Raw genomic sequence first — 25,053 nt, forward strand, 5'->3', positions numbered from 1 at the left:
TATGGTAAAATCCTCCCCAGTTGGACTTGGTATTATTTCAAATCGTATATAGTTGATTTCAGGCCAGGTTTAATTATGTACTCAGTCTCAACTCAAATAGGATTGTGGGACATAAAACATGTTCTAGCTCTTGCATACAATAGAATAATGGATTAATTTAGATGAAGAAAACTAGAAAATGTTTGTATTTAATGGTGAAGAAACAATTCCTAAGTATAACTCTATAGAACAAAATCAATTTATTATTTTAAAGTTAGACATCTCTTATTCTTGCACTTATTTTTATGAATTCTTCCAGAAATCTGGGGAAGTGGGAGGATAAATTTTAGTCCTTTTTATCATGAAGCAAAAGCAAATCAGATACCTGACATGAATGGTTTATGATTAGAAAAATAATTAGATGCACTACCCCTATCTCTAAATTTAAAGGGCTTTATTTCTCTATGAAAATTGTGGGTGACTAAAGCACAGTTTTCAGGGAAATATTTTCACATACTTCGAATTGCTTGTCTAGTCACCTTCTTATATCACATTACTCATGTCCTTTGCTGGAGGAAATCCCCTCTTACAAATGCTGAATCACGGGGAAGTATGTATATTTATGTAACCCTGGCTGCTCTGTTTCCTCTTAGACAAACTCAGTGGCATTATTTCCTGAGCTGATTTCCAGTGTCTCCATTAATATTAATTCCACATTTACAAAAGACAAAATGTCCATGAGTCTTCCAGGTTTTCCCCTCAGCATCTTTATAGGTACAAAGAACTTAAAATGGTTTTCAAGTTTCTTGGAAAAATCAGTATTTGGTTGAATGCTTGTGGGGCAACCATCTCTTTCCATATCACTACGCATTTTCTCTCTCCAAGTTCCCCAAGACAACATTGTATCTGAGATCCTTATCTCACGTTTTCAAACAAATGAGCAAGAAAGTTGAACATTCCAAAAGCAGAGACCCTCAAGACTGTCTGCGTTATTTGAATGACCCAGAAAGGTTATGCAGATTTCTTGTCTTACATGAGCCTAAGATGGCCCCTGGGAACAGCTGAAAGCCCAACCAGGTTGGCTTGCTTGTCAAAACATATGTTAAGTTCAGAGTATTGCCTTCTAGCTGATAATATGTTGGGACCTCTTAGGTTAATCTATAACCATGATTCTTGAGGACACAGATTGGAAAATTTTGATTTTACAATGATATGAATTCTCTGTCTCCTTATTGGAAGTTGTTCAGGATATTGTTGTATATAGTGAAATAATACTTAGGTCTGCATCTTCTATGATTGTAAAGTCTTAGAAAATGTGTTTATGTATACATAAACAGTATTCTGGCCTTTAAATAAATTGGAATCCAGTCATGCCTAAATTATCCTTTAAAAATATAGTCTGGGTCTACATTAAGTAATATGATTGATGGATTTTATTGCTCTTTTCTGAAACTTCCAAGTAGGACTACTTTCCTAAACATCTATTTAAGGTATTTTTTGAATATTTTTGTTTGATTCATATGTGAGTTAAGTAGGACATTTGGTAGGAAAAAGAAAGCTACATGTCTCCCTGTCTTAATTACTGTCTAAATATCCCATCACTCAGGAACCCACATAAGTCTCTGTGGGTATACAAGTATGGCATTTTCCTAAATATTTAAGTGAGAAGGGAGTATGCTGTCATTTCACCAAACTTTTTAGACATCCTGTCTTTAAGGTATCAGGCTGATTTCATAGTTTTCTGTGCATTTGTGATCTCAATAGTGACGGCATCTGCCAGAATCCCTTTTCATTACTCACAAGAGGTTGATCACGCTAAAAGGCTTAGAACTGTTTGGCAAATGTTCCATGTCCCATGATTTCATGCAAGGCAGCAAAAAGCCAATTATTATGGAATTTCTTTTTCTTTCTTTCTTTCTTTCTTTCTTTTTTTTTGAAGATAAAGTTCTTATTTGATTTCAGGGATGGGTGGAACCCAGGGTGTGCCCATACTTTTTCTTCTGGTCTTTGGTGGAGTTTTTTTTTTTTCTCAAAAATGCAATTACAGATAATATTATGGATAAGTATATATTGAGTTTTAATAACTAACTTTTTTATCATACCAAATAGTAGGATTCATCTTCATGTTTTCATAAATGTGTACAATTATACTTCAGTCTTACTCATTCCTCTACTGTCATCCACACCACCTTTGTCCCTCTCTTTTTGTCCCTTAGGCCCACAAATTATCCCCCTTCGGATTTCATGTTCTTCTTGTACATCATTATTTAATTTTTAATCTGTCATGCAATCAGAAGAAAAACAAGATTTTTGAGATTTTTCTGAACAGTTAGAAGTGCACGTGTTAGAAGATGGAGTTATAAGACGGTGTTAAAGTGGGAGAAAGAAGCTACTTGAACATTGACATGTCTATGAATTCAGGGTGCCCCCACTGCACCATACCAGCCTTTAGCCCAATGGATACAAAGACACGCTAAGTGCCCAGAAGAAACAAGACTCAAAATAGGGTATTGGACAAGCAATGAATGCAGTAGTGTTGGATTTGACATCCACAGTTTTATTATACTTCAACAAAGCAAACAGGTTTTATAAATTAGGAAGGGACTCAATGCCTTTTTAAAAAATTCTTATCCACTGAAATTGCGTATCATAGATATGAAGCATTCTTTGATAAATTTTCACAATTTGTCATTACAGAAAAATTTGTCCAGGGCTTTGTATATTTAAGTAGGAAAATTCTAAGTATTAGAGGAGTAAAATTAAAGACTTTCCTTGCTAAGGAGTAGAATTTCATTTATTATATCGTGACTCCATTAATCCAAAGAAGGAACTTAACTTTTTAATTTGTGTAACTTCTATACCTAAAATGTAGCACTATTAGGCTATAGTGTAGTGTCAGCTTTTGTCTTAAACTGCCTTCTCTGATGTCCCTTTCCAGTGCGTCCCAGTAGGTGAAAGTGACCACTGGCTTTTCCAGGTAGCTACTGCTCATTGAAGGCCGAGCAGGCTTGACCTCTTTCCTCATTACATTTCCCTAGTCAGAAACATTCCTCTGTCATTACCAGTTTAATCCTCCATGAAATAATATGTTAATGTTTTAAAACATCTTCAGAATATCTTCTAACCTGGAGTCCTTTCTCCTGTGCTTAGTGGACTTCCTTGTGTGTTTAAGAAAGATTAATATTTTTAGGTTAAAATAGTGATAAGCCAGTAAAATTTTTTTTCCAAAACAAAATTATGTTTATCTTGTAGTCTCTTTTATACACTGTACACACACACACACACACACACAGACACACACACACACACAGACACACACACACACACACACACACACCTCTCTTTGGCCTAGCAGCCATTAGCACAGTTCCACAATTATAGTCACTACTGTATCTGACCCCTCAGTCATGAAAGCCCCTGCTGCTTAGCCTTAAGCTATAGGGCTCCTGTCATTTCCCACCGAGCACACAGGGGTGGATTTGGGTGTCTTGCCCTCATTTACAATCTGAACAAAAGAAACCCAAGCCAAGAAAGCAGCTGGCACCATAAAAACAGTAAAAACTCTAGCTGGCATCTCTGGCTACCATTGACTAGCCAAATATCCATGGAGACTCCTGCCAATGTAGATTTCTGGGACAAAACAACAAAATAGATTTTAGTCAATAAACATCTATTTGACAAGAAGTCACACAAATCCATCCGTACCAAGTGACAGTTACCTCTACACAGTTCCAAACCACCAAGAACATTATGGACAAGTTGAAAATCTGCCTAAGCTAGATTCATACATGGAACATGCTCTCAAAGGTCTTCATTTGACAAATATGCTTAATGCTAGGTGTCAGCGCTACTCTCATATTTGGCAACCAGTTGACAGGATGAACGACGGACGGTACAAACAAGTACCATCACTCTGAGGTGCTGTTCCTCATGGGTTTTTCTTTTTTTACAATGCAAGAAAGTAAACACATTTTATATCAAAACCTAAAACATACATGAACACATAGACAACTCATTGGAATACAATCTCATGGGCAATATCAATAATATGTGCTAAGTAAATTATATTGAATTTTATTACTCCTTCTAAAATTTATTTTCATATTTTATATTTTGATAAACTAAGCTATGGAAATGATCTCTGAGAAAGATTAAAATCCAGTATGAAATCCTGGCAGTGAATTCCAAGCCATTACTCTTTATATTTTTCAATAGCTTTTTCCCCTGTTTGGTAGCACAGGAAATAGATTTGCTTTTTTTCTTCACTCCAGCAAACTTTAAGAGTCAAGTTACATGCTTGTATTATATTGTATTTTTTAAAACAGTTCTTAAATTTAAATATGCATATATTATTAATTAATTTGTTTATTTATTTTGCAACCTGATTGCAGCTTTCCCTTCCTGCTATGCCAAGGAGTAGCTTTACTTTTCTTAAGTCTTTACACATACATAATTCAAGAAAACAAACCACTTAATTTATCATATTTCAATCAAGTACCTCAGAAAGTGTGATTCTGTGATGAGAGTTCTTGTACTACTAAAAACCCCGTCAGAAATTGTAGCTGAAATCATTCATCATATCTCACAGACTTAGCCCTCTATTTAAGGATTTAAAATCAATTGTGGGACTTTTCAAAGTGAACTGCTTATCTACCTGTAACCCATTGGAAGAATTAAACAAAGATAATGACAGGCAATATAGAAACCCAACATTATCACATCAAACAGGTCCTTTTTTTTCTTTTTAAGGTGAAAATTCTACATCTTATTCCATGAGTTTGGAGAATGTCATTGTACATAGTATGTGATGGCCATTTGGAGCATGCAGGTTATCTGGAACATCCAATCTTTCTCTATTTATTTTTTTTTCTAGTCTGTTTTTTTAATTAATTTATTCATATTACATCTCAATGGTTATCACATCCCTTGTATCCTCCCATTCCTCCCTCCCTCCCATTTTCCCCTTACTTCCCTCCCCTATGACTGTGACTGAGGGGGACTTCCTCCCCCTTTATATGCTTATAGGGTATTCACACTGGGAAAGCCTTGCTCCCTAATATCAGAAATAATCACCTGAACTGGGTTTGGATAATGTACTACTGACTTCTCTGCCCAGCCTCAGAAGTTGAAAGCTGATCAAAGTACTATAATGGCACCAAGGACCATTCCTAAGAGTCAAAATCTATATGGAAAAAAAGTCACAACTCCTGAACCGTCTTGTTTGTTTTACTACCTTAAAACCAAAGAAAGCCCTGGTGGAAGGAAGAGTCATATAGTTTAGAAGAAAGAAATGTTGTGACTTTAGTTTCAGGATCTGGTTGAACTCAACAGTGAAACTGCCTTCAGGATCATCCAGGTACAAGTAAAGAAAACTAATTTCTTAAAAATAGAGAAAGAAAACAATGCCATGAAAAAGAGAAGGCAGCTGTAATTATATGTACGTTGGAAACAACAGAAAAAATGCTCTACGCAACACTGTGATGATCAAATGTTTCAAATTTTTTTGAAGGATTTAGTCACTTCACTCCAGAGTGTTTTCTCTGCAGTAACAATGCTTTTCTCATAAATGATTGCACAATTCCAAGTAAGCTACCACACCCTCCTTCTGCTGTTCAGATATTCGATATATGAAATAAATGCACCCGTGATTTTTTAATTTCTGCTAACCTTTTCATTTGTGTAGAGCCTGCGATAAAGTAAGTGTAACATTTTACTAACAAATGTCATCTGCTCACACCAGCCACTAACTAGCTTTCATTATTTTTATAAGACTTACACTCACTTTAGACAAGCATAAAGACACCTGAATTACACAGGGAGTATTCTTATTAATAGGAAATGAAATATGTTTGTAAACACAGGGGCAAGAGGAAAGAACCATGACATGGGTCCTGAGATGGAACTCAAGTTGCTAGGCAATGCAGCAACTTCCTTTATCTACTCAGCTAAGTTCATAGTTGCAATTGTTTCTTAGCCACAAGCATTTCAACTTTGTATAAATAAGTACCTTTGTTTTTGTTGTCATGAACAGTTTATCAAAAAGAACTGAAATCATCCCTAGTAGATTATCTTTATACCAAAAACAAAAACCCTAAATAATTTTCAACTACTCATTCTGAATCAAACAGCTACTGCATTGAGGGGGTGGAACTAGATTCAGAATAAGGCAGAAGGGTCCCTGGGAGAAAGAGTGGACATGGTTACAGCCAACGACACAGAGAGAGGGGCCACTGAAACACAGAGGCTCCATTGCTCCTCAGGAACTTTGGTCAATGTTATGGTCAGCTACTTGGGGGAGAGAGGCTGATGGGATGTCAGAAAGTCTCCTCCAAAGAAAAATCATGGTATAGAAATTACGTAAACATCCACACATAATTTCATTTATGCCGACAGCCGCTTCTAGTTTAGACATTATTTTCTTGAGTAGTTTGTCTATGTATTTTTCTCTGCACTCTGGCTTCCTTTCAATATTCTCCCTTCAGGAGACATAAGAGAGAGGACCTCCCACTTCTATGGTTGACAGACCTTCAGCTCGTCTGTTAGAACAGTCTGTTTGTTCCCCAAATGTCTAGTAGCCCATGAAAAATGCCCTTATGCTACTTCCTTTTCTTCTTGCAAAATTAGGAAGATGGTTCTAAAATGTATTTTTTTTTCCTCAGACAAATTTCAGAGCAAATGTAGCATACTTCCAAAGGTAAAGAGAAAAAAATACTTAATGCTGTGAGTTAGTTTATGAGCATTTGAGGATGACACAGAGATGAAGAAATCTGAAAGAAACCATTTCTCCTCTCTGGTTTTTATTTCATATTATGTACTTTCCAATAAGCTTATTTTCCTTTTCTTTGTCTGTTTCAACTTAAATAAGTATAATCAGAAAGTTTGGAGATACATGGGGCTGTCATTCATCTCATAATTTAATCACAGATTCTAAAAAACAAGTTATAAAACAGATTGTATTTTGTTGAAAGGATGTCAATTGTGTTGCCCAATTTTGGTAACCTATAAAACACATTTTATATAACTAAAAGTTTAAAATAAGAATTATTTGCTCTGCAGGGTGTGGTGGCACCTGCCTGTAATTAATTCTGGAACTTAAGGAGGCAGAGACAAGCAGATGTCCTGAGTTTGAGGCCAGCCGGGTCTACAAGCGAGTCCTGGACAGCCAAGCCTACACAGAGAAACCTTATCTCCAACAAACAAACAAACAAACAAAAAGAAAAGAAAACAAAAAATTGTTTGCTCTGTTTTTTTTTTTAAATGGATGTCTAATATCACAAATTCATTCATTCGGTAATCAATTAATTTATTCCCACATGTATTGCTAGAACCTGATGATATCATAAACATTTTTAGTTGAAATATAACTTAATGGCAAAGTAAAAATAGTATTAAGTACTATATATCCCCAAAAGAAAACATAGTGTCCATAAAAATGAATTTAAAACTTTTACAGAAACCACAGTGAGTTTTTAGTTGTCAATCTGTCATTTCCTTTCTGCTATCCCCACACTCTCTATCTTCTTTATGCTCCAATTTAGTTCTCGTTTTCCAAATTATGTTTCTTTAAAAACAGTGGCTAACTCTGCTTTATCTCTACCTGGAAACAATTATAAAAAGAGTTATTCAGGAAACTTATTGAGATGGATTCAAATGAATTTTCTTAAGTAAGTCACAGTCCTTACAAGTAACTAGAGCTTAAGTGATTAGTAGAACATGATGTTTTCCTTCATTTTGTGACATTTTATGCAATCTGGTTGGAACTATACTTCCAAGCCCTAGCAAGAGTTAAGGCATCCCAAATAATATATTCAAATGAAAATCATAAAGCATGCATACCAGTTGGGGTATCCATATCTGATTTCTCATCCAGTCCTTAGAACAGTTTAATTAAACAAGGAAATAATTTTATACTGAATGCTCTTAGATCAATAGACATCTTATAGTCGGGTGCCTTAAGGGACCCTAAGATTGAGAAAGTTGTCAAAGAGAAGTATTTGATTAAAGGGTTATTAGGGAGTATGAGCTGTCTTCCTCCTCCTGATGCTGGTTTCTTGTTGCTGTTGCTGCAGTTGGTTACTTTTTGTGACGTGTTCATGTGCAAAGGGATGAGAAGAAGAACTTGAGCATCTGGATAGCATGATAAAACTTGCCCAAAGAACTTGACACACTTACTTAGCAGGAAGTAGTCTGATGATATTAATGCCACATTTTCCTCTAAACTTCTCACTTTCCTTCATACTGTTGGAGGTTTGGAAGAGAGAAACAAAGGTCGAGAAGGATGGTAAAAAAAGGAATCCACAAAGCAGCCAAACACCTATTTACAAGTGGCTTTTAGATTTGTGGCTAGGCAAATCGGGAACTTTGGTTTAAAATGTCATAGATGAAATGACAGTGCAAGAAGGGGTGGTAATTTTATTTCAAGATATCAGCAGAATGTTTAATGCACCTGCTACCCCTGGGCTATTTCCTGCTTTTCTCTTAGAAGGGATTATGTATTTATTTTCTATTTTTCTATTCCTATATTCTGTCAGGGAAGATTAGGAGATTGGCTGAACAATTAGAAAACCTGCATATGGAAATTGAGGAACTTGAGAAACAAAAAGTGGCTCAGACCCAGTAATTGAGCAAGACAGCAGCAGTTTCCCTCCCCAAGAAGAGAGAGACAAAAGTAACAAAAACAAACAAACAAAAAAAACCAAAACCAAAAAACTGTTCTAGAAGGCAGATCATGGCCCCACCTAGAGTCACACACTTTTGGTTTCCAGTCCCCACAGTCCCTGGGCAAGGTGCTGGGTTTGCTGAGGTTGGGTTCAGGGGCATGTAGGCCAAAGAAAAGGTTAATCTTAAACCAACTGTTCCCCAGAAATAGAGGAGTGATTGACTGGGATTGCAAAATCATCATCAGTTTTCTGAGTAATCACACAGCACATACCTGATAAGGGTGCAGATCATGATTTTGATGAAATAGCATAGTGTCCTATAGAAATGATAAACATGAGGTGTTTTTTGTTTTGTTTTTGTTTTTTTCTTAATTAATGTTTTTGTTTTGTTTTATTTTTTATTTTAATTTTTTGAATTTATTCAGATTACAACTCAATTGCTATACCATCCCATGTATCCTCCCATTCCTCCCTCCCTCCTGCTTTCACCCTATTCCTCTACACTAGACCTATGACAGAGGGGGACCTTCTCCCCCACTATATGGTCATAGGCTATCAAGTCTCATCTTGGTATCCTGCTTCTTCTTTTTTTTAGTGCCACCAGGCCTCCCTACCTAGGGGAGGTGATGAAATATGGAGCACCAGAGTCCATGTCAAAGTCAGTCCCCACTCTCCACGTAACTGTGGAGAACGTCCTGTCCATTGGGTAGATCAGAATAGGTTTTCAATTTTTACTGTTTTATTGTCCTTGGTTAGTGCTATAGTTTGAGCAGACATCCCTGGGCCATGATCCACCCATCATGATGTTCTTCTTATAGGTTTCTAGGAGCCCATGAGGTGTTTTAAAGAGGCTGGGATTTGCTACAGCATGCAATCACCATATGGAAAACAAATTCCAAGTGATTGAGCTACTCAACATTGTATTCTTCCCCAATACTGGAAGGGGATGGTTCCTGCTCTACAAGAAGCAGATACAATTGGTGGAGGGAAGAAGCTATGAATATTGAGCAGTGAAATATAGCAAGAGGAGTAAGTATTGTCAAAGATCAGTTGCTAGGTGAAGGGCAATACTCTGTCCTACAAGAAGAGATTAGATTTGATGGTGCTACTATAGAATAAGGTCACTTAAAGGCTTCAAGAGATTGGAACAAAACTGAGGAGCCCCAGAAAAAGTTCATCATATTTAGTAAGATTATACAAGGCTCTGGGAAAGCCTTTAGTGATTTTTTTCGAAGATTGGTCTCAGTTGCTTTGCATTTGAAACTGTGAATGCTAAATGTAAAATAGTTATTAGACCATTGCATGTGGGAGCAGTGCCAATGGACTAGTGGTTAAGGGACACAGCTGACATTGGTTTTCATGAGTATCATGTTAATATCATAGGTAAAGCTAGTAGTGTTAAAGGCCTCTGATATCAAAACGTCCAGTATATTAGTTGCAGGACATTTGGCCACAAGAGACTGAATAAACTGCTAAAAGCATCGTATTTCAAAATTTCTTGCGTATTAACTGTAAAAAATCTGGCAATTTCTACCAGAAAAGTCAATGTACTTTTTTAAGAAGCAATGTTTTTCCTAAATATCAAACAGAAAGAATGCCTAGGCTTCCCAGAGTATACAGGCATTATGGCAAGTGGTACCAATCTACCAATGAATATAAATCTAAGTGAGATATCCAAGGCAATTCCTTGCAGTCAGGAAATGAAATGAGGGGCCTAGAAGATCCAGGCCCCACATTTCAAAAAAGCGATTTATCTGTGTTCAGCCTTAAAATAACAAGCTGGCGTAAATACCTGTAACTATGCATTGCTACTGTAGGCAATGCTACTCTAGACTCGGCCATAGATAAATCACTTATCCTATCCCTAAAATTTCAGTGTTACAAAATAATTACTGGATTTTATGGTCCTTTGCACTAAAGGACAGGAGAGGTGATTTTGTGGAGGGGTGGGCTGGCTTCCCAAGAATTTATAGGACATCCAGGAATTGTAGTTCGAAATTTCAAAGGAGAAATTAAAATTATGGCCTGTGTAAAAAAAAAAAAAAAAAAAAAAAAAAAAAAAAAAAAAAAAGGAGATGAAAATTATCACAAGTGATAGGATTTCTTATCTGCTACTTGTTTATCTACATTAAATGGAAAGTTGATCCAGTAAAAAGAACAGAAGGATTTAGATGTACTGAAAAATGTGGGCTCTGGAAAGCAGTGTTTAATATTCAGAGGCCCAAATTAAAACTGCAAGTAAATGGTATTGAAATGGAAGGTAAATAGGATCTGATGTAACTATCCCAAAATCTGAAATTTGGAATGGTTATTTTAAAATTTTTTATACACAGTTTTTAGGAATTGGAATGTTATTTCAGATAAAACAAAGTGTTGTGATGGGTTAAATGCATGTGACTGGAAGGTCAATAGAAAAGTTGAGACCCACTGACATATCCACAAATTAATGTGGATGGGATCTTCTACAGCATTGGTGTACTCAGATTGATTTTCTTGCAGTTCCAGAGACAGCTCATGGTAAAAGTAGGAGTGAAATAGTAGATGCTCCTGGGGAAGGTATTAATATATATCAAAACCAACCCCTGGCTGTGCCATTTGTCCAAACACAGGAAATATTATGAATTGAATTTCCAAAGTTATGGGTGAGGGCACTGTTGAAATATCAAAGGCCCTACCCTTAAAATGGCTGATTAAGAATCCTGTATGGGTAGATTTGTAACCTTTAACTAAGGAAAAATTACAGCTGATAAACAGCGGGTACAGGAGCAACAGGAGTCACAACCTATAGAAGAATCTACTATCATGTGGAATCCCCCTGTAATTGTTATAAAGAAAAAAGAGAGAAAGAAGGAAACAAAGAAAGAAAGAAGCAAAGGAACAAAGAAATAAAAAAGAAAGAAAGAAAGAAAGAAAGAAAGAAAGAAAGAAAGAAAGAAAACAGGAAAATTAACGATGTTGACAGACATAAGAGTAGTGAATAGAATAATTCAACCAATGAGTCTGTTCCAGCCTGGAATTCCTTTAGCTTCTTTATCACATAAGGCATGGTCTATGATATTAATTGATGTAAAAGATTGTTTTTTTTTACTATCTCTTTGAATGCATGGGCAGGATAAGGAAAAGTTTGCTTTTGCGGTACCTATTTATAATAATGGTGGGACAGTAAAAAGATATAAGTGAAAGTTTCTCCAACAGGGAATATTAAATAGTTTAACTTTATGTCAATATTTCATGCAACAATCACTAGAAATAATTTATAAGGGATTTAATATATTCATTATTTATTATTATATGGATGATATTTTGTTGGTTGATTCTGATGTAGATACTTTAGAGAACATGTTCTAGAAACCTGCCATACTGCAGGTTACAGATTACTCCTGGAAACTATAGATAGGAGACTTTATTAACTATCTGGGTTATAAGTCATTGGAAAATCACACCCAACAGGTTCAGATTAGAAGAAATCAGTTGCAAACTCTTAAGGATTTTCAAAAATTAATGAGAGATAATAATTGTCCTCAGCATATCATTGGATGAACCACTCAAGACTTAAATAATTAGTTTCAAATATTACAAGGCAATTTGCATATAAACAGTCCAATATGGATAACAGGTGAAACAGAAAGAGAAGAGAAGGGGGGGGGGAATTCTGGTAGAACAGAACTGCCAGATGCATACATGGATCGAATAATCTCAAATTCAATTGAACTTTGGTTATTTTGACTTCAGCTCATTCTCATATTTGGTTCATTATGCAAAGGAAAGATAGTATTATGAAAAAGATTTTCTTAGCCCACAAAGTAAAAAAATTAAACAATTACATAGAAAAAGGTTCTGATTTAATCGTAAAAAGTAGATTAAGACAATGTGAATTGTCAGGAACAGCACTGCTGAAAATATAGTACTTATACTAATGCTGAGATTATTTTATTATGGGTAATCAATGAAGACTAGCAAAGAGCATGTACCAACTATTTGGGGGAAATTAACAACAAATATCCTAACAGCAAGATTCTTCAGTTTATAAAAAGAGCTAATGGGATTCTCCCACATACTGTAAAGGCAACACCAATTCCTGAAGCACCTACATTCTATGCTGATACAAATAAGTTGAAAATGGCAACCTATAAGCCAGACAAAAATGAATAATTCTAAGCTCATATACTTCAGTTCAAAAATCAGAGTTGTATGCAATTCCTTTGGTATTAATAGATTTTTCTGAAACCCTAACGTAATTCCTGATTCTCAGTATGGAGAAAGAGTTGTTTTCATATAGAAAATGATAAATTTATTCTTCACAATTCAGAATTAACTTTATTATTTGTTCAATTTCAACAGGCAATTAGTAATAGAAATTACCTAATATATATCACCCATATTCAGTCTTATACAGACTTGCCAGGTTTACTAGCACAAGGAAATGAAAAAATTTGCCAATTATTAACAGAAAATGTGTTGTAAGCCTAAAAGTTTAATTAAAAATATGTTAACAATAAAGGTTTAAAGAAAAAAATCTATCACTTAGCAACAAGCCAAAGGAAATTTTAAGAAAATGCCCTACTTGTTTTTTTCATAAAACTGGATTGTATTGCCTGCCAGAAGTAATGCTAGGGGTATCAAAAAAAAAAATGAAATCTGTCAGATGGCTGTGTTTAACTTTTCAAAATTTAAAAAACAAAAGTTTATATACCAAAACATTGATACATACTCAGGGTTTCAATGGTCAACTGCTTTGAGTTCTCAAAAGTTTGATTTTGCAATTATACAGTTACTGGAAGTAATGGCTATTATGAGGATACCTGTACAAATTAAGACTGACAATGCCCCTGCATAGGTCTCCAGCAAGATGAAACTCTTTGAACATTATAATATAAATCAACATTCATACAAGACATATTAAATGAAGAGTAGCTGGGTTTTAAACTATAAAATTGACAGTATATATAGAATACTGAAAACTGTAGGATTAAAGTAAATCAACTTTGGCTGGACTTGGGGTGGGGATTGGGCACAGAGTCCCTAGCTGAATCTGGCCCCCGGTTGGGGTCCAGAGTCCCTGGCTGAGTTCAGTGCACAGTCCCAGCCTGAGACGATGCTGAATTTGGTGGGCTATTTGGGCCCAGAGACCCTAGCTGAGCTCAGCGCTCAATTTGGGCCCAGAGTCCTTGGCTGAACTTGGCGGGCAGTACAGGCTCTGAGACTCTGCACCCATTCAGTGCTGAGCTCGGAGCAAAGTGAAAAATGTTGACAAATTGAGTCTCAGAGAGCAAAGGGGAAAGAGAAGATACAAACAGAAAGTGAGACATAAGCAGTGAATATGACACTGTGGTGTCATGTCCTGGAAGGCGTGTGCAGATGGCATTATAAAAAAAATGTAGTGATCATAATTGGTGTGTATCAAAACAATAACAGATAATTGGCAATTGGGTTTAGTAATGCAAAGAGTGCATGTCATCTCCATAGGACTTGGTTTACATGAATACTAATTCGAATTAGCCTATAATCTGCAGATATCTTCCACTGATTTTCTAATAGATTCTAACACTCAGATGAGTTTCTGAAATACAGGATACATTCAACAAATATTTGCTAAAATATTGCTTTAATTTAATAAATTAAATGGAATTGGGGAATAGAGTGAAATTCATTATAGTCCTCTCTCTATCGTCTAAGCAATTATCTGACTAAAACAATATGCATACAAAGTATCTATCCTTATTTTTTTAATTTAGTAGATGTGATAGGTTATATAAAATTAAATCTGTGCTCAATAGTGTCACTTAGAATTTTAGAAATTAATGGTATAATTCTTGAATGAGTTTTAAAAATATTAAATCTGCATCAATTTATTAAGTAATAACTGACTTGATCAGTTACATTAATAAGTTAAGTTGTACAGTAACTAATTTGTTTATAGTATTTAAGGTATTAAGGTTAAGAAGGAATACCTAATGTAGAAAAAAATATCTTCCAGTTTATAAAAAGTGTGCAGGAGTGCAAGGTACTGTTCCTTAAACCTACTAAATCTTGTTAAATTAAAAAATACATTGAAATATTTATTCCATTTTTGTGAGTTTCAAACAATGTTTTGTCATATTCACCTTATATTACAAATCTTCCAAAATCTACATACAGCCATTTCCTGCCCACTGAAATATTGTGTCCTTTTTTGCTCTGGGGGATTTTGTTGTGTGTTTGTTGGAAGTTGTTAACTACTGGGATAGGGTTTGGAGACAGTTTCTCTAAGAATGTAGTCTTTAGTTAAGTCAACCACAATCCAGTAGAATACCAGACATCCAAAAAATTAAATTGGGCAGAAAATACAGTATTTTGTAAAGCAAACTGGGTCCAATTGCTATACATGTATTTAATAGTTGTTGAATGCATAATATACGGCAAAAATTCTTCCGTCCACTGAAGGCAGAGAATCTGTAGAAAGCGACATACAGTACCTGACTTTCTCCTTGCTCACATCACTTTTATTTCATTAATGGAGAAATCATAAGCAGGCCAAACTTTTTTGTTACCACCCCTAAGTCTCTTGAGACAAGAATATAGATGTGTGATATAATCATGTATAATAAACAAAAGTAGAAATCACTTAAATATTTTATAGATATTTGTATACCATTGTCAATTTCTCTATTTCTCCTTTCTTCCTATTAGATTCATAAATATCACCTGGAGATGACAAAGGCATGTGAGGCCATTGGCAAGTGTAATGGGGAAGGAGGTGAGTCTGAAGTCTGGTGGAATAAGCTCATTACTTTGGATTCTAGTGTTTTCTGGGTTTGGCTACCCCTCTAATTCTGGTATAACGATAGAATCATTTACTCTTATCAGTGACTACGTAGTAGATTTTAGGATTTAGGTGTACTCTATCTTCAGAGGTATAACATCCAGTGTAGGAAACACGGGTAAATTTGTAATTACATTGTAAGCTTGTAAGAAGAGCCAAAGAAGATAGAATAACACAGACAACTGTAGAAGTGAATAATTATGCCATGTGGGCACAGCGAACCCTTAATTTAACTGCTGTTTAAAACTAGCACAGCATGGGTAGCCATTAACCTGAAGAAGACAGAAAAGTGCATTCTAGGCAGAGAAAATAACATAATACAAAAGATCTGCGTTTCAAAACAGAAAGCCTTGTTACTTTTTTTTTTTTTTTTTTTTTTTTTTGGTGTGTCTGGGATGAGAGATCTTTTGGCCTGTGTTACAATGGTTGGGCTTAGTTTGAAGACAGTGGGAAATCACTAGAAAATTGCAAGCAGGATCTGACATTATCAATTTGTGTTTCACATAGTGCTGGCAGCAATGTGCAGTATGAAGCATAAGTGCCGTCTCCCTTCCCTCCACATCAACCAAAGGATATTGAATAAAATCCAAATATGCGGAAACTAAGGGATAAATACTGTCATCAAGTATATGAAACATTTATGAGAAGGATGCTCAGCAGTTGTTCTGAGTGTCTGTGACAGACCAAACACAATCGCATAAAAGCAAGAGGGAGTTGAGTTGGACCTTTAGCGGGATATCTCAATTGAGGGCTGCCCTGGAAAAGGATACCACCAGAAAGGGCAGAGTGGGCAACTGAAAAAATTCCCTCCACTAGCCAAGAGAAAAAAAAAACCCACTATCAAATCGACAGTATTTTCAGATAGTCATTTCTCTGAGAGCCAGAGATGCAATATAGTATAGTTACAATATATGCCTCTTTCACAGACTTACGAGTCGTACAGGGAGGAAGTGAATTGTTCTATGAAACACCAGCCCAACCAGCATGTTCAATTCCTTTGATCAGAGACAAATAAAATGCCTTTCATTTGCATTCATGGCCACATGCTAATATTTCAGTGTTACAATAAGTCCCGCAGCAGGGTTGATTAAAATTTGGATGGTAGTATTTTTTTCCCTTCCTTTCCACCCTCTGTAGACAGTGTCTAGCTCAGGGAGCTCTTGCTAATCGAGAAAGTGATACACAGCCAAAGCTACTCACAGACTCTAAGCTTTTGTATGTTTCCTTTGAACACTAATAAGCTGGTTGAATCTTTTACATAGAAGGATAAAATATTTTTATTCCACTTTATTTCCTCATGAAATCCTTGTTCCTTCTCTTAAGAGACCGAGTCTTCCTCAACTGGCCAGGTGGACCTGGGATTCCTGGGCTTATGAAATGTTCCTGCCTCGGGATTCCACATAGCAGGGGTCATGTTTTCACTCCCCAGTATTTACTTAGGAAATCCATCTCAATAAATGTAGCCACATGCCATTTATGAAAAGGTTACTAAAATGATTGTGTTTGTTAATGAATACAATCTGCGACAGTAGAAGCATAGATGCCTTTAGATGAGACCTGAAAGCTAACGTTGGTTGGAGCAGCACACTGTGCTTACTCTATTTGCTTGTGTCACTGTCCTCTAGTTGAGTAGACCATATGCTCACAGGAAAAATACTCCTTGTCTCACTTCTAGTAAAAGATTATAAACCATGTGAACTGCTGTTTTCTATCTATTAATGAGGAAAATGTGGTGTTACAGTTTTAAAATGATACATCATTAAAATATTTGTTAGGATTTGATTCTATGTTATGAAATGAGCCCAACTAGCTTTTCCTCATACTGCAAGGTCTTTGACAACATGAGCTCAATGCTCTCTGGAACTTGAGCCCATGTTATTTTCTCTGCTTTTTTTTCTGACAAAACAAAATACTTCTGGTTCCATAATGTACAATAGGAATACTGTCTAAATATCTTACTGTCTTTATTCCCTTCTACCTATGCTCCTACACTGCTCTGAAGCTTGGTGTAAGCATCTATCTTTATGTCTTCCAACCATTGGGCCTGACATTGTTATTTAGCTAACCAAGTTTATTTGTATATGAAGTTAAAATTGCTCAAGGAAAAAAACCCTCTGATGAATCTCATATATCAAGAGAGATTTATTTTATATGTTCAAGTGACGAAAAAATGCTTGATTTTTAAATGCTGCTGAATGAATTGATTGATTAACCTAGAACTAAATGAATATTATAATTGAGCTATATCTTATTGATATTTACTATTTCTTATATTTTCACATTAGCTTGAGGCTGAGGTAAAGATTGGATAATGGAAAAAATTAAAGATGAACAGAATAACAGATATATAGCATGCATTGCTTTATTTCTACATGACAAAGCATCCTTATCAGAAGTAAAACTATAATCTATCCCATCTGAAGTATTTCTAGAATGGCAGAAATGTAGACTTTTTTTCTGTAATCCTAGCACATTAAAGACTAAAATGGCAGGATACAGTTTAAGGTTTAATGTTAGCTTTGGCTATACAGTAAGTTGGAAGGATGGGTTGTGTGGCATCTTGTCTCAAAAGCAAAGTTAAATAAAAAAATAGAAAACAATAAACAACAAATGAAAGACCTGTGGGGTCCTCATAATATGCTTGGTTCTGGAGCTAGATGTCTAGAATAGAGTTGAGTGTAGTCAACCACAGACATATCTAATAAAGAGTATCCATGCTGGAAAATACATATGTCCATTTTATTGTTATGAATACATTATAGCATAACAGGATAACTGTGGACATGTGATCAATATGTTCTCCATGGTGCTGTAATGGCTTCAGCATGACTTGGTCATGAGAATTTCTCAGTTGTGTTATGAGCATACCCACCAACAATGTGTGTATTATTACGCAATGATGGCCACATTATTGTTAGTTGATAGAAATTTCTCAAATGCACTATTGTCATACCCATCACCACCATACACATGACCATCCCTTACTAAAATATCATCCTTTAGTGCATGTCTGTGGATAGAAGTATTACACACACGGTAAGAGTACTCAGCATCAGACCTTCTGATGGTACAAATTGTATAGTAAACTCCCAGTTTAGCATAATACTTTGCACGTGAGAGTAATTATTATGACACACATAAAAATGAAGAAACACATTTACAAATTCAAAATTTGCTCTGTGAAGTACTCAAAAAGATCCCCCTTCTTTTCCTTCATTACAACCTTTGTGGCACTGAGGAAGGGAGAAGAGCCATCTGCCATTCTATGCCTCGTCATTTGTGAGTGAGTAATTAGGAAATATGTTATTGATATTTTAACCTTGGTTTCTACCGAAAAGATTCCTTAATCCTGAGTAATTTCCATCATATTTGCTCTACTCACTTTATCCCTCCCTGAAAATGAAGGAAGCTGTCAAATATTGGCCATACTCACTTTCCTGCACGTACTCTGAAGAGGAATGTGGAAGGGTGACTACAGCCTGTATTTCCCAAGCATGGCCCAGGCCTTGAGCAGGTTGCTAAAGAGATAGAGAGAACGGGATGTGACAGTTCCTTTGCTGTCAGGGAGCATCTTTTAAAGATGGGATGAGAGAGATTAAATAAGTTGTTTTTAATAAAAATGATTTTAAGTATGAAGATATGCAAAGAGTAAATAACATATGGTAAAGATAGGGAGCTACTGCTTTAAGAGATGACTTCCTTATTTATGTTGTTAAAGGTCAGTTAGCAAGTACAGCCTAGAAATACCTTCAAAGGCCTCAGTTGAAAGGCCACAACTTCAGACTTGCATTTTAGCAGTTCAATATGGTTTTCAAAGTATTTTCTACTTGGCTTTTTTTTTTCTATAGCTTCTTACAAAATATATAAGCAGCATGACAATCTGCAGCATGCCACAAAATAAATTAACCCCACTTGCTGGATGTTTGAGCTAATTTTCAGTTGAGGAAGAAGTATACATTGTTAAACATTAAGTTTCAGTTACATCATACAGTTGGATTATTGGCCTGACAGAATGGCATTCAGGGTCACTTGATCCCCATATTAGCCAGGAGTTTTAGTTAATGTAATATGCTTCTGCATTTAAACCAAACAGTGAGGATAGGTTAAGCAACAGGTGAGATTAATTCTAAACTCCAGCTGAAACTGAAGCTTCTCTTATAAATAGTATAAAAAAAGAGAGCTTGGAGAAAAGCAAAACGGGTAGATGTGAATGTAGAAACAACGAGAGAGAGAGAGAGAGAGAGAGAGAGAGAGAGAGAGAGAGAGAGAGAGAGAGAACTGACTGGACATGAGCAAGAGGGAGTTGAGAATGGGTACGAGCAGGAGATACAGTGGTCAGGTTCTGACTTTAGCAATGTTAGCTAAGGTCTACAGGACTTACCCTCTCTACCACTATTGCCATGCTGCTGCCATGCTTCACGTGTACTCTAGGGTGGAGTTGAATTCTTTTATGGTTACCAACTCAAGCTTGAGTTTTACCGTCACAGACATATGTAACCATAAATTACACTTAGGACACGTTTCATACAGTACATACTCATTCTATGTTGTTGAGAGATTGACTAAATTGAGCACATGAATCATGAGCAGTGACTACATTAACTTGTGATTTACTATGCATTTAAAGGCAGAGTATTACTGCAAGGATAAAAACTGGGAGTGATTATGTTTATCAAAGCCTTATGTATGTTCCTATTCCCTTCCACAAGAAGTGAAAAAATAACAAACAAAAGAAAATGTTATTTCTTTAAATTATTATTAATTCTTTGAAAATTTATGATTTTATTCACACCTTCCCCCAGCGCCTCCAACATGCACACCCTCTTTCTCCCAACCCAATTTTGTGTTTTTATCCTTTATTTTAAGTTCTTCTGTGGTCCATGTGTACTCTTGGGTATGCAGCAAGCCCCTGGGTCATGAGTGACCTACCTAAAGAATATTAATTTCCTTTCCCAGATGCTATCACCTCTCATGCCCATCCTCCCTCTGTCCATGTTGAGACTTCTACTTGGCTTGAACTTTGACCTCTCACGGGTCTGATGCATTCTGTAACAACTTCTATGAGTCCATATGTGCAGCTTCAAACCTGTTGTCTGTAAAACAGTGCTGTGCTGTTGTCGTGCACCACACTTGGCTCTTACAATATTTCTGCACCATTTTCCTCAGTGATCCCTGACACTTGGGAGGAGGTGTGTGTGCATAATACAGATGCCCAATTTACAGCTCATAATTCTACAGTCTCACGTTTTCTGCACTTTAACCAGTTGTTGCTCTATTTACTGCAGAAAGAGAACTCTATGATGAGACTGGAGAGATTCACTATGTGTGTAACAAAAATGTTATTAAGAAATGGTTTCTTTAACACTACATCAGTTTAGCATATTAATTGTAGTAAGTTCTCCATTAAGGCTTATGTAGACACAGGTTCGTTGTCCTAATGACAGTGTAACTTATTGATTATTGATTCTATCTTCAGAAGTGGGTCTTAAATCCAACAAGAAAGCAGTTTGTGCCACTATTGCAATGGTGGACATGTCTTGACAAGCCAGAACATGTTGTAGGTCTCAGGTTTCACAGCTGGATAAGGCTAATAATTACATTTGTACTCTGGCAGTAAGTATAACACTGTGAGCTCTAGACTATATCAAAGAAGTTTGCAGGTCAGCACCACCAGGATTTCACCATTTTTTAAATGACTCAGGTATGTGGTATCATCAGAAATAGGGCTATTCCTGTCAGTTTCTTGAGGATAACCAAGAGTATTGGCAACAGCAGAAGCTCCAAAGAGGGAGTCATTCCTGGCTTTAGTAGCTATATATTCAACAAAGGAATAGAATATAGAATGCATAAAGAACTTTAAAAAACAGACGTCTACAAAACTAATATCTCAATTAAGAAGTAGGGAATGGAGTTCAACAATAGCAAGAACAATAAAAACCTGTTTCTTTATGTGGTATGACAATTATCACCTCTCTCTCTCTGTCTCTCTGTCTCTCTCTGTCTCTCTCTGTCTCTGTCTCTCTGTCTCTCTCTGTCTCTCTCTGTCTCTCTCTGTCTGTCTCTGTCTCTGTCTCTGTCTCTGTCTCTGTCTCTCTCTCTCTGTCTCTCTCTCTCTGTCTGTCTCTCTCTCTCCCTCTCTTTCTCTCTCTCTGTCTCTCTCTCTCTGTCTCTCTCTCTCTGTCTCTCTCTCTGTCTCTCTCTCTGTCTCTCTCTCTCTCTCTCTCTCTCTCTCTCTCTCTCTTGTTTTTTGTTTTTTTGTTTTTGTTTTTCAAGACAGGGTTTCTCAGTGGCACAGCTCTGGCTGTCCTGAAATTCATTTGTAGACCAGGCTGGCCTCGAACTCACAGTGATCTGCCTAGCTCTGCCTCCTGAGTGCTTGGATTAAAGGTGTGCCCCACGCCCCATGCCTGGCCTATGTCATTGTTTACATCTCTTCTTACCAAGCTATTCTTTAGTAGATTAAGTTTTCCTTAGGAAGCCTGCTTTGGGCCTGTATTGTTTAGACTTATAAAAGTGAAGAATCAAACATAAGCTAACTTCCCAACCTCAACTCATCAGCTATATAAAATGAACATAATTTATGCCCCCACTTTAAGGGATTATTATTAATAGTAGATGAAGTTACTTGCTACAAAATTTAGCTTAGGTCACATCATTTTCAATGAAGTTTGGTCACAGAAAATATCTGGATTCCACAGATGACAGTACTGTAGTATGGCCAAAATCGACTAATATCAACATTTAAAGTGAGCTGAGTAGTTTTTATTTTACTCTTTGTTTGTTTGTTTACTTGTTTGTTTTTTCAAGACAGGGGTTCTCTGTGCAGTCTTGGCTGTCCTAGACTTGCTTTGTAGACCAGGCTGACCTTGAACTCACAGTGATCTGCCTGCCTCTGCCTCCCGAGTGCTGGGATTAAAAGTGATCACCACCATGCCTGGCCTTTTCTCCCCCACTTTTATAAGTAAGTAGAAAAGGGTGATTTAAAAGAAAGAATGTCAAAAGAAATTATTTCAAAAGATTAGCTATAAAGAATAGCTGAAAGATAATGCATAGTTTGGGGGAACATTTGAAGCAAAAAGAAACATACTCAATGCACTTCCTGCCCCCAATATCATGGTAGGAAAAGAATGATCCCCTAAAGGCTACATTCTTATTCTGCTCTCCTAGATTAAGAAAGTGTAGTGCCTGTGGTACAAAGGGACATAGGAGATCTCACCGCGAACCTCTTGCACCATGAAATTGGGACAATACTGAATTGCAAGGTGGACTTCACTCTAAATGTATAGATCGGGGCAGTTGCCCAGTTTCATACTTGTGTTCAGAGTGATAAAGATAAAACTAGTTTTCTTTCAAAGTTAGGGGATTATTCTAGGAGAAAGGAATACAGTCAGCTCCAGAAGCTTGTAAGGGTAAGACATAGATCGTGGGGAAGGAAGCCTGCTGCGGTGGGAATGCTGGAGAATAAATTAGTGCCGTGAAGTGTATGTGCCAGCCTACAGGGTAGAAATATGAGTAATAGGTTCTGTTTCCAGCCACAATATGTTTAATATTATAAAATAACCTGAGAAAATTAGTCAAAAAATGTAAGCTGTCCTCTTGGTTCCTATTTTTGCTCTAGATAGGTGGTTCTCTTGGAAGCGGGAACCTGTTCCTATAAGGCTCAAGAACTTGTTATGTTTGGTTTTGTTTTTTAGACCTGTTTTACTTGCCTTCCAGGTATGCACACTCTGGTGGACTCTTCCCAGCCTTCCCACAGGCCTAACATAGATTGGAAAGATACCTGTGTGGACTTCGCTGATTTGAAATCAGTCACAGCAAGAAATAAAAATGACACTTAGATGGGATTTCAGGGTCATGTATTTTTTTTTTTCGTAAGAGAAATGAGACATCATTACTTCTGCTGAGTAATGCATTGTTTTATGAGTTTTAAAGTGATTTCTGAGATTGAACATGAAGGATTCCTAACAAATATTATACTATTCAAAATAAAGATGGAAACCGAAGAACGAGAGACACACAAAAGGAGAGAGGCAAAGACAAAAAGAAACGGAGACAGAGAGAAACAGGGCTAGAGTACAGTGAAGCTGGAACCTCTAAAGGAATAGAAATCACCCTGGGAGCTAAGGATAGGTTAGATATAAAGGAAGAAAAGTGAAAGATATATAGGAAATTTATAAATATACGACCCTGCTGGTAACTTTCAGAGCAGTTTGGACTCTAAGGTCCCAAGTTTGACAAAATAAAGAAATTAAAAGAAAGAAGGAAGGAAAGGAGGTAGGAAAAACAAAGTGTGGTTCCCACTCACTGCTTCCCTTCCCTTTGCCTAAACCTATAGTATTCTATCAATTTGGTGACTCGAAAAAGTTTTTACCTCACATCACAAAAAAATTCCAGACAATTCTGAAAAAGATTTTCTCAGAGATTATTTCCTGTATTTAATACACACCTCAGCATGATTGAGCTTTGTTTGAAATATTTTTATTTTAAATCTTAAAAATTCTACAATTTTCATGCAACTTTTAAAAACATTGTCAGAGAGAGTTAACAAGATTATTCTCTAGTGAAGTGTATTTGGTATTACATCAACAATTTCCACTTTTGGGAACTGGAAAGAGGGTTCAGTGGCTAAGAGCACTTGTTGATTTTTCAGACAACCCAAATTTAATTTCTATTACACAGATGGTACATCACAACCATATGTAACTCCGATTTCAGGGATCCAATAACCTCTTTTGAGTACTGTGCACTACATGAATATACAAGATGCACCTAAACACATGTAGACAAAACAGCCATGAGCATAGTATAAAATAGGTAAATCTAAAAATTAAACACTGTAATGTCAAAAGGAAGTAATGAGTATCCTACTGCAAACTAGTTTCATGTGTATTAAGCACATGTATCCATTGGGGAACACTGCTGGTCTTCATGAACTGGAAATAGATATCCAATTGTAAATGCCCCCTATCTAACATTTGGTTAGGAATATAGATGACTACTCTATTATGACTTTTATGTCTTAATTTTTTATTTAGCAATATACTCATTTGTTTTCTTTGTACATGTTCTGCTTTGATTCATGTCCTGCCTTTCCCCATCTCCCTGAACCCTTCCTGCCTCTCCCTTTCCTCTCTTCTATTCTATTCCCCACTTCTGCTTTCATGTTCCCAGCATGTAAATTCCTCTCCCTCCTTCTCTCTCTCTTTCTCTCTCTCCTCCTCCTCCTTTTCCCTGTCCCTCTGCCTCACTGTCTTTCTGTTTCTACCTGTATCTGTCTCTCCATTTCTGTCTCTGTCTCTGTCTCTGCCTTTGTCTCTGTCTCTCCCTCTCCCTCTCTCTCTCCTCTGTCTCTCTCTAAATTTAGGTTCAAATTAAAGAAAATATGTAACATATATCTGTATTATTTCGTTTAAAATAATGATTTTCATCTCTAGGCACTTTTCTAAACATATGAGGTTTAATTATTCTTTACAGCCAAATAAAATATTATTGTGTATATGTCCCACGTTTTTTTAATCCATTCATCAGTTAATGGGTATCTAAGCTGTTTCCATTTCTTATGCATCCTGAACCTTACAGCAATAAAAATAATTGTATAAGTATCTCTGTGAC

This window comes from Acomys minous (genome assembly GCF_964271855.1).
Source record: "Acomys minous genome assembly, chromosome: 10".
In the NCBI taxonomy this organism is placed as follows: Eukaryota; Metazoa; Chordata; class Mammalia; order Rodentia; family Muridae; genus Acomys; species Acomys minous.